Source organism: Helianthus annuus, chromosome 8, assembly GCF_002127325.2.
Source record: "Helianthus annuus cultivar XRQ/B chromosome 8, HanXRQr2.0-SUNRISE, whole genome shotgun sequence".
NCBI classification, from domain to species: domain Eukaryota; kingdom Viridiplantae; phylum Streptophyta; class Magnoliopsida; order Asterales; family Asteraceae; genus Helianthus; species Helianthus annuus.
This window is the reverse complement of record NC_035440.2, coordinates 127,560,419-127,571,478: the sequence shown is the minus strand read 5'-3', so window position 1 is coordinate 127,571,478 and position 11,060 is coordinate 127,560,419. Positions and strand designations below refer to the sequence as shown.

General features: G+C 35.0%; 1 long non-coding RNA gene across 2 annotated transcripts; it reads left to right on the top strand.

Moving 5' to 3' along the window:
• The first annotated feature begins 653 nt into the window (after window positions 1-653).
• Window positions 654-1,758, top strand: LOC110923421. Of its 2 annotated transcripts, XR_004863973.1 has the most exons (4): window positions 660-1,058; window positions 1,155-1,194; window positions 1,319-1,414; window positions 1,674-1,758. It is a non-coding gene; the product is annotated as an uncharacterized LOC110923421 (long non-coding RNA). The 2 variants fall into 2 exon arrangements; XR_004863972.1 differs by having other exon boundaries at window positions 654-1,058; window positions 1,155-1,414.
• The last annotated feature ends 9,302 nt before the right edge of the window (window positions 1,759-11,060 follow it).

Here is an 11,060-nt window from a genome sequence, read left to right as displayed (position 1 = left end):
CGGATTTTAAACCGTTTATGAACCCTAAAATTGAATATGATTCCTTGTGTGGTCACTTATGTATGATGGTTGTTTTTTATATATATTTATATTTTAATTTAATAGTCTAGATAGTTCATGTGTAAGCATGTATGATTTGTTTTGTACATATGGGTTCGTAGTTTAGGGCGTAAAATGGAAGATAAACATGAGAAACCAAAACGTGGGCCTACGACTAGGGCCGTTCATGAGCCGGGCGGAGCCGAATTAGGGCAAGCTCGGGCTCGACTCGATTATAAACAGAGCCCGCTCAGCTTGGCTCGGATTCAAAACCAAGCTGAAAATCAAAGCTCCGGCTCGGCTTGGTTTTAAACCGAGCTGGCTCGGCTCGGCTTGGTTTCGCTCGGTTTTAAAATTAAAAATTAGTACATAGCTCTAAAAATTAAGTAGTCTAAAATATTATTCAGTACTTCAAAAGAACATATCCAAAATAAGTTTAACCTAATACATCACAAGCCAAAATCAAGTTAAACAAACACAAAATAAGTTTTAAATTAACTTCAAAAAATACAATATTAGTTCATTAGCATAGTAATCAATCTTCAAATAAGTTATAGATATCAATTACAAACTTAAATACATGTAAATAATAATTAGTTTTTGTAATATATTATAATGTATATAAAATAAAATATATTACAAGTAAAATGATCCGAGCTAAGCCGAGCTAACAAATGAGCCAATCCTGCTCGTTACGAGCCGAGTCGAGCTAGACTCACTTTCTAACCGAGCCGAGCTGGCTCGGCTTACTTTCAAACCGAGCTATATCGATTGAGCTTTGTTAACTTTTGTTATTTATAAATATGCAAGAAACAATGGAATATTGTATAGACTATCGTTGTATGTTTGTAACTATTAGTTAATAACAATTTGTTTATTTATGTGAGAACAAAACTGAAAAGGCACGAGCAAGTGCAAAGAAGAACAAATACCCGACTCGCTCAGGACACAAAGGGTTTGCGGTTTGGAGCCCTAATGTTGAACTTGCAGAAGATGCGCACACAGAATCTGTTAAACTAGTAAGTAACTGTATATTTATTTAGTTATATATGTTATAATAAAATGTTTTAATAGTGGTGTATACTAAATAAGCCGAATTGGAAATGCAAATGAAGGCAGGTGGTACTTATTGGTCTGGGACGGAAGATCTACCAAGTATGTAGCTTGGACCTAAGCACGGAGGCCGATCACGACAACCTCTTTTATATGGATTTATTCTCTTGTATTTTGTAAGATTAAGTGATCTTTTACAATTGATTTGTTTTTCTAATCAATGCAGTGTATGCAATAAGATGGGTCTTGGGAGTATGGATACCTGGTTATTTGGTTTATGCTCGACTTTATTTTAGACATGCGATTTCGTTTTCCAAATGATGTAAGCATTCTTTTTTCGATTTACATACTTTGATATAAGCATTTTGTTAGGCATAACAAGGTTTAAGGTTGTATTATTTGGGTTTTGTGTTAATTATTTGTGTTTCGGTTTGTTACAACGTGATTGAAAACCTTTTTTATATTTTGGGTTACTTGCGTTCGGATAATACTGGGTTTAGATTTAATTAAATATATCGACTTAGTTACACCAGAACTATTGACTTAATTGATATATCTCATTTTTGTTATTTGCTTTTTAGATATGGAACGGCATAACAAGCGTCCCAAAGGAGGATCACATCTTAGTGATGTTATTGTCAGAGGTTGATGTATATTTTATACAACTTTAAACCTACATTGTTACCTTAATTTTTAACATTTTTAGAAGTCAATAGCTGGACACTTATAAGATATGTTATTTTGTTTTTGAAGGATCACATCTTCTTATTTTTAAGATTTATTTTATTTAATTGTTGTCTCAGGTTGGGAAAGGAGTAGAAGAGTACTCGGCTATGGATATGGATGACATTCGCGAAGATTGGTCGACTTATGCGGTTACCTCTATTTTTAAGTGACAAATTGTATTTTAGGTGTTCACGATATATTGACAAACAATTCTATTTTTTTTGTTAACGTTAAAATATTTGTAGTATACTAGACAGATGATTTTGTAATGGATTGTTTTGATATATATATATGTGTATTTGTTTTATGAAAAAGATTTATTGTTTTTGTTATTATACATGTATCCAGGGAAAATTAGTAATTTTATAAAAAAAATTATACAATTAAAAGCATGACACGCGTAAATGAATGTCATACGTATGTGTCATAAATGCTTGTCATAAACGTGTGTCATTAAAAAGTGTCATAAAATGAGTGTCATGAATGTGTGTCATTAAAAGGTGTCATAAAATGAGTGTCATGAATGTGTGTCATTAAATGTGTGTCATGAATGCGTGTCATTAAATGTGTGTCATAAAAACATGACACACAAATGCATGTCATGTTAATTTTATGACTCCTCAATCAACGACTCGCATTTGCGTGTCATAAAGACCCTTTTATGACACGCAATGCATGTCAAGAAAGGTGCTTTTTCTAGTAGTGATGATTCAAAAGGATTGATTTATACCATGATTGGATCGGACAAATTATTCTTAGATATTGTATTCCCGATTCAAAATGTGATCTCGAAAAAGATTGATAAAGTTTTTAAGATGGTTGAAATTGAAAAGTCTGAAATTTCAAAATTTGCTGGGAAGAGCAAGAAAACTTTTTATAACAAACCAGGTTACAAAAGGAAGAATATGAAAGCAGGGTTGGGTTATAAAAGGAAACAGAATCAAAACAAAAGTTTTGAAAAACAAAATGTTCAAAAGAAAACGAATTTTGTTCATGGGAAAAGTTCGGAAGAAAAGAAAGAACTCCAATTTAGACGACAGTCTAATGAAGAGTTCTATGATCAGAAAAAGAAACAACAACAGGCTAAAGATGTTTCAAAGAAAACGTGTTTTAAATGTGATCAAATTGGACATGTTGCACACAAGTGTCCAAACACAAAGCCTATTGATGTTGAAAAACAGAAGTCTGAGGATGTGAGACAAAAGTCTACCAGATTTGATTCAAAACAAACTTGGAGGTACAACACAAACAAGTTTGCTTCGAATCAAACTTGGAAACCAAAACAGACTAGGTCTGATTCAAGACAAACCCAGAATTCTCACACACCCAGATTCAGAACAACACAAAGTTGGCAAACATCAGTTGATATGACAAAGCCAAATCAATTTTGGAAACCAAAAGTTGTTGTTCAAAGTCAAAATAATCAAAACGAGTCACAATTTTACAAAAGAAGTGCCTCAAAAGGACAGAACTGGGTGGTTAAGAAACAAGTGACTTCTGAGACTGATGAAAAAGTCAAAGTCAAAGATGAAAAATTTTTGTGAAAACTGACAAAGATTTTCCAAAACTGAATGAAGCTTATTGTGTTGAAATGCCTAAGGTCCAACAGACCTGGGCTAAATTGTTCAAGTAATTGAGTTTTTGTAAATGTGCAGGTGTTCATAAAGTTTGATTGTCAAGAAACAGAATTGATGAGCAGCCTGGCACAGGAGGAGAAGGCTGCTGAACCCTGGTTTGGTTGAACAAGGAGTTTATGAGTTTTTGTATATAAATAAACCATATTTCTAAAAACTCTAAAAATTTTAAAATTTTAAAAAAACCAAAAATATGTTTTTATTTTGTAAAAAATTTGAAAAATCAAAAATATGTTTGTTTTAGATTTTGTCAAAAATTCAAAAATTTAAAAAATATGTTACTTGAATATGCCGAAACCCTCACGGCGGAACAAAAATGATTAATTTCACAAGATTGAAAAACGGTTTTCAAACTGTCGAAAATCAGTGGGTTGTAAATCATGGGGGTATGTTATGCTTTCTGCAATTCAGTGCACGAAAAGCAGAAAATGGATGGCGAGACAATGCTATCTACATCGGTTTATCAAATTTTCTTTAATTGATTTTGCATTTTAGGGGGAGTAAGAAATTGTCAGAAAATACAAAAACATTAGAAAATTTGAAAAAGCCAAAAACATGATAAAATTCAAAAAATTGAGTTTTTGTGTGAAAAGAGGAAATGATAGTACATCAGTAGACAATCGCAGTACGCTAAAGAAATGGAATGTTTTAATGTGATAAACGGTCTCACTGATGATATGCCAGTAGATTTTTACACACTTAGTAAATTGTTTTCGAGATATAAACCTAAATTTCAAATTTACTTATTTCGTGGGAACATCTCTCGGATATATGGGTAACCCCCGAAATCTTGTTTGAAAGGTCCCTCTTTCTGATATACTAGGTCTTTATACTCAGTGATATCTGGGGTATTATCCCGGGACTTCTGATTTTGCGGAAGCAATGGCCTAGTCCCCGTATAATACTTTTCGCATTGCTTGAAATATAGCGCCACCCTCAGTAAAAATGATGAAACAATAAAATTGATAATCATTGTTGTTGTAAAAAAGATCCTCTAAAGGGGACACACCGAAAGTCGAACCGTCATCTCTCTGCTGAACGGAAGTTCTGGCCTGAGCTCTCACGGTTTCGCATCTAACCCCTTTACAGATATCATCTGTGGTATACTCACCTGTAAGACTGAATATTGGGATCTGGATACGGGAGTATATTCTGAGGTGGGACACGCGAATAAGTTTAAGTCATTAAAACACTAATCCGTATCTCGGTTCGATTGAACTTTGTGTGAAAATTTAAGTGGAGCAGTATACTGACAATCTAAGTGAATCGTTTAAAAACTTAAAGTGTTTAAAGCTCAACGGTGCTAGTGATTTGTCATAAACTGATATGATCCTCTAAACACGAACTCAAACAAAAATATTGTCTGTAAATATTTCTTTACTGCTTTATGTTTCAGAAAAATTCAAAAAGATTTTTGATTCTGCTTTATTTTCGACAACCGATGTCTGAATGCTGAGTTTCAAAATCTAAGTATGCTGAATGTGCTTCTGAAAATAAAACAACTTCATTAATTTGAAACTTGAAATTTAAAAAAAAAGAAAAAGAAAAAACAGTTTGTGATATCTCCAAGGTCATTAAATTGGACTTGGATGATTTACTGTGAGGGATTTGGATGCTTAGATTGTTAAAATCTTTTGTAATATAGCAAGTGTTCGATCTTGGTTGCTAAAACTGCCAAATCTGTATAGTTTGTTGATAGGGGAAGTTGAAATGTTTAAAAGTGTCAGGTTACGGTTCCTGAACAACTGAAAGTGCTTTCAATGTAAAATTATTCTAGCATATGATGAGAAAACCAGGTCATCAATCTTGGAGGTTCAAAATGTTTTACTCATGAATGTATGAGATTTGCAGATGGTGTTCCAGACTATGATCCTGATAGTCGAGTCTAAGGGGGAGTCTGAAGACGAGCTCAACGCAAACGGAAGCGTGCATTCGAGGAGCTAAGAAACTATCCTGAAGGAGCGTGTATCTGGAAAGCTAGGTGTCGATCCCAAAAGCACGGAAGCTTGTCGAAGGGGGAGCCTGAAGAAAAGGAGTCTGATAGAAAGGAAGAGCAACGAAAGCCTGAAGACAGATCCACCGAGATTCTGTTCTAGAAAGAGGGAGTCTGTGGTTGCTGATGATATCAAACTTTCAAGAAGACTGAGAGAGAGAGAGAGAGAGAGAGAGAGAGAGAGAGAAAGTCAAGACGCTACGAGATTGATTGCGGCAATATCCAAGGGGGAGTTTGTTAGTGCAGTAATGTCTATCGCCTCCGTCAATCAAAACCGTAGCCGAAATAGAAGAAAAAATAGACTTTATGATGTAATATTTAGGTAAAAGGGCAAGGTGGCAATCTTGTAAATAAGGGGAAATCCCTTATGCCTTGTGCCTATAAATAGGAGCCTTAGGGTTCCATTTAGAGAATTTTTTTGGCCATTTGAGAGATTTGGAGCTTGGTGCTTAGAGAGAGAAAGTAGAGAGAGAAAATATAGCTCAAGGTGATTCGTGGTGCTTGTACTTGTTGAATATTCAAAAGAATCACGTTAAATTGTATGTTCTTGTGTTCGGTCTCATTCGTGCACGGATTCCGCACGTCGCACGGTCGTTTCGCAATCATTTTCGGAGTGAAAACCGGGACCTACACGCTTCTGTGAGAAACGCAGGCCCAAACGTGAATGGACCGATTGACGTTTGTGAGAGTACTGTTCATCACGGTGATCTAGTTGCCTAGATTCAGAGTGAGTAGATTCATACTTAGTGGTAGACTTGGAATAGACTTCCGTATCATCAACTGACATGTGTGACGGTGCATCGTAATGCAACACTTGAGGTGCAGATGGAGCTCGCACCTGAGCTGCAGATCTGCGCGTTTGTGGTGCAGGTTGAGCAGCTTGTGCACAGATCTGTGCGTAGACTACATTCAACACACCTTGGGATTTCACGTACCACGAAATCGGAGTTTCACCAGGAGGTAAAATTGAGCTGATCGGGATTTCAGGTTGTACTCCTGGTGTAACAAGATCATTCTCATGATTAATGTTGTTCTGGATATCGTTATCATCGGATGCTTCTTCCACAATCCCCTCGACACGGGAAGCATGAGCAAAATTGCCCCTGTTCTCTGGTCGAGGGCCTGGTAGATGATTCGACGGAGCTTCTGCCATGGAAAACAGAAGAGAAGAGATGAATCAAACGAGAAGATATAAATGAAAATTGAAGAATCGGTGGGCGCCAATGAAGAAACGGTGATCTAATTGGACCAGAGTCAATCAGACCAGGGGTTGAGTCTTTGCATAAAGGGGTTAATCCTCTCGTCGATTCGGGGGTTTGGCTAGTTTCCTTCTCCGGTGATCACTGCAAAACAGAAAGCCATTAGACTCGCCACGGGGAGAATGGGGGTTCTCTCCGTGACCACCCTCCGGCGTGATAATAAGTACGGTGATCTCGAGGAAGAAGATGAAGTAGTAAAAGTGAGAGTGAAGTGAAAGTAACTTGTGAGATCATACCTGCAGTGCCTTAGTTATAGCCGGTTTTTGGCGGGAAACTGGTGCGATGGAGATAGTAACGGAAAGTGCTTTTCCGTTTGTTAGTTATTTTTCCTTCCGTTAATCTTCACACACGGATTGTGGGTCTTGATCAACGGTGGGGGAGTTGCCACGTGGAAAGTGGTTTTCAGTAGATCCTTCTCCAAGTTAGCGTCATCGTTGTGATTTAGATGAGTGTCTAGGATTATGCCACGTCATCTTCGGTTATAACCAAATGGCCCTTTCCACGTGTCCATCTTGTTGTAACAGAAAAGATTCCTTTGTTCAAGTCTTGTTTTCAGACGCGCGGAGATGTTCAGGAGTTTATCTTCAAGTCTCTGTTCCCTTGCGTGAGCCCGCGCAAGGGTGTTAGTTGAATGTTTGCTTCTCCTTTTCTCCGGTGCATGGTTATCGAAGACTATTTTCTTTCATATCTTGTTTAGAGTCGCTGCGCGGCCGCGCAGGGTCTTGTTCAAGATGTTTTTGGAATAAGGCTGTGGTGTGGTCCGATGCGCCTGCGCAAGGTTTTTGGGACCATATCCCGTCAGATGCCAACTCCCCTATATATTTCATTTTGTGTTCTTTTTATTTCAGTTTTATTCCAAATTAGAAGAGAAACAACAACCATTGGAGGCTGAGAAAATTTAATGCGAGGCAAGAACCAAGGTAAATCTCTATGATCATTATCAGTTCATTTGTTTTCCTCATCTATTTTCTTAATTTCTTTATGGTTATGCCATACCAGCTTGAAGTTTATATGTTGTGTATCGAAAAGGAAGCAACCCTCAAGCAACTCAGAGAGAGTTTGTAATTTAAGGCAAACCCAAAGCCCACCTTCTTTCATGAGGGCCCACCGCCAAAGGTCGACCTAAAGAAGGTAATTTATAAAGCATTTAGCTTCTTATGCTTTCTTAACACATACCGAATTTGTTATTTAAGGCAAACCTAATTTCTTTAAACTTATTGTACATCTTTTTAATGCATGCTACTTTTCGAATTTGTTTCTAATGTGTTACACATATATGCTGCCACTACAATTTCACAGACTTGATTAAGCATTACAAGGGATTTGCTTGATTAGCAACTACATTCAGGCTCATGGCGAAGGCCCATGGAGATGTTTGATTGAAAATATTGGTACGTTTATGTGTATACAGACTGAATTTATATACATTTAATGTCATTTCGTTTTTAACATGTACATATATGATATACAATATATGTATGTCTTTTTTAGAACTGTTCAGATGCAGAAAGAGTTGCAGATTAAGATGGATTAAGTACTTAATATCAGATTTAAGAAGAGGTAATATATCTAAGCAGGCTAGCCGCGCTAATTGATTTTTGTTTATGACTTTGTTTAATAAACCAAATCAAAATCAACTCACTTACGTTTCTACGCCGCTTTTGATTTTTTTGGTAGTCTTTGTATAATAAGCTAAATTGCCATCAAGTTACTTAAGTTTCTATGCCGACGCAACGCGCAGCGAGAAAAATATTGTATTTATGTGAAGCAATATTTGTAAACAAAATAACATATTATAACATTTGACTCTTGTATGTTTGTTTGAAGAGATTTGATTATAATGTATAAATGTTCATAGATTTTTTTAGAAATATGGGCATATACAATATATTAAGGAGCAACACTTTATAGAATGTTGAAATAGTTTGGGTGCACGGACATGGGTGGCAAAATGGGCAACCATAACATGTCAAAATCGGCAAAATGTTGAAATAGTTGGGTCCATCATAACATATTTTTTATTGAAATTTAAAAAAAAAATAATCTTTTCGTTTAGAATTCAAAGGAAAAAATATTTGTGTTTATAGATTCATTCACGTTGTTACTATATAATAAATAAACGCGACCCGTCCAACGGACAGGTATTAAACTAGTTAATGATGATGTGTCCTCATCTTGAATTGAAAGTATAATCGTCGTATAATCATCAAAGGCTAACATGTAATTGAGTTTTTAGTTGGTCTAATCTTGAAACTTTTATTAGAGCATTCACATCCATTCCACCATTTTTTCACCTTAAATTACACTAAAATACACTACATTTTCTCTCTCATTTTTAATTAAATAATATATTTTTATACCTTTATCATTATCTTTTCTCTCTCCTTCACTCACAACCACTTTCAAAATATATTAAAAAATTATAGGGGGTGAACAGTGTCTTTTCAAATATACAGATGAACAGTAACATTTTCTCTCTCCTCCACTCACAACCACTTTTTATACTCTTCATATTATAAAAACCCCACTCACACAATTTAGTGGAATGGATGTGAATGCTCTTTAAGATGTGATATTTGAAGATGACATGTTGCCGAACCAGACCTTTGGTCTAGCGGGTAGCCACATATACTTGAAATGTTAATCAATCAAGTAGTTGAAGGATGAAAATTCATTTTAAGTAGAAAAAAATGTATGATCGTAAGTAAGCTTGATAACAGGTCAATAAATACATTTGAGATGGAATATATATATATATATATATATATATATATATTTTTGACATTTTATTCAATGAGCATAACAACTAACAAGTAGTCAAGTATACATATGACTAACTAAGTCGAAATATGACTTATTATTATTTTTAAAATAAATAAATAAATAGCCATCTTATCATGGTGTTTATGGTCCGTTTTAACAGGTTTTGACCACAATTTCAGCAAAATCGACAACTACGATTTCAGAAAAGAACAAACCAAAACAGTTGGATTGATTAGGCCCGTTAAATTGGTCTGACTTAGGGTTGGGGGTTAGATTAGAATTCATTTATGATTGTTTTGTCAATCAAATTCGGTACGTAGATTGCAATTCCATTAAATTTCAATTCATATCGGAATGTTTAAATTTCTGCGAACCAGTCGCACCCTGAAAGAACTTTGAAATCCCTATTGCGAGATCATATTGGGAATCCTCTAAATCAAAATTTAAAAACCTAACGATGTTGTGTCCTCAACTTCAATTAAAAGTGTTAAGTCTTCTACTCGTTAAAGGCTAGCTTGTATTCCTGTTTTAAAAGTTGATCTAATTTTGAAATCAAAACTTATAAAAAATCATGATGTTTGAAGATTGACAATGATGAAACAACATGTCTCCGAACCAGACCTTTCGTCTAGCGGTATCGAGAAGACGAGAAGTACCAAAAATGTTCATCAATCGAATGGTTTATGGTTGAGGGATGAAATTTCATTTTAAGTAAAATGAATGTGTAGAGTAGATAGGTGTGAGAATAGACAACATTTAAGAATATTAATGTTGTGGACATTGTATTCAACGGGCATAACAAGTTATACGTAGATCTATTTAAGTTCATTTATTCTTTTTGTTTAAAAAAAATAAATAAACGATAGCCATTTTATCCCTATACTCAGGAATGTTTACAGTCTGGTTTAGTTCTGACTAAAATTTTGGGTCAAACCACTAACTAAAGTTTAACTAAAAGAAAAAAAATTCAAACCAGCTAGGTAAGTTGGGTCACTAAACAGGCCGGTTTTCACAGTTTGACAACCCGGTTTTACTGATTTAGCAGTTTTGAAAAGAAAAAAAACAAATTGGCTTACACATCTGGTCTCAAGTTTCAAACGGTAAACTAATACATTTTCAGGGTTAGGATCAAATACAAAGTTTCTTAGAAATAAGAGGAGTATCAAACGGACCCCGATTAACCTCATTAAGCGGCATTGGAACCGTCTCATCAAACTCTACGATATAAAATTTTAGGTTTTTTTTAGAAGTGTAGCTTATGAATTTTAGACTTTTTTTACATCATTATGTCTTTATTTATCACTGTTTTTTCTATACTTCGGTCATTGTATCTTTTTTGTGACTCATTGTGTTATATTTTTTGGCATTGTGTTATATTTTGCTCGACATTGTGTTATATTTTAGAATCCATTGTGTCTTTGTACACTTCTTATTTTTAGTAGCCTTGTAGGATAACTTTACCCATAAAACCGAAACATAAACCAAACCATATATATTTCAAATCCATCAAACCGACTAACCAACTTCGGTTCAGCAAGTTCCTACGGTTTATCATCGTGCCTAATTTAATGAAAACAACAATATATTATTATA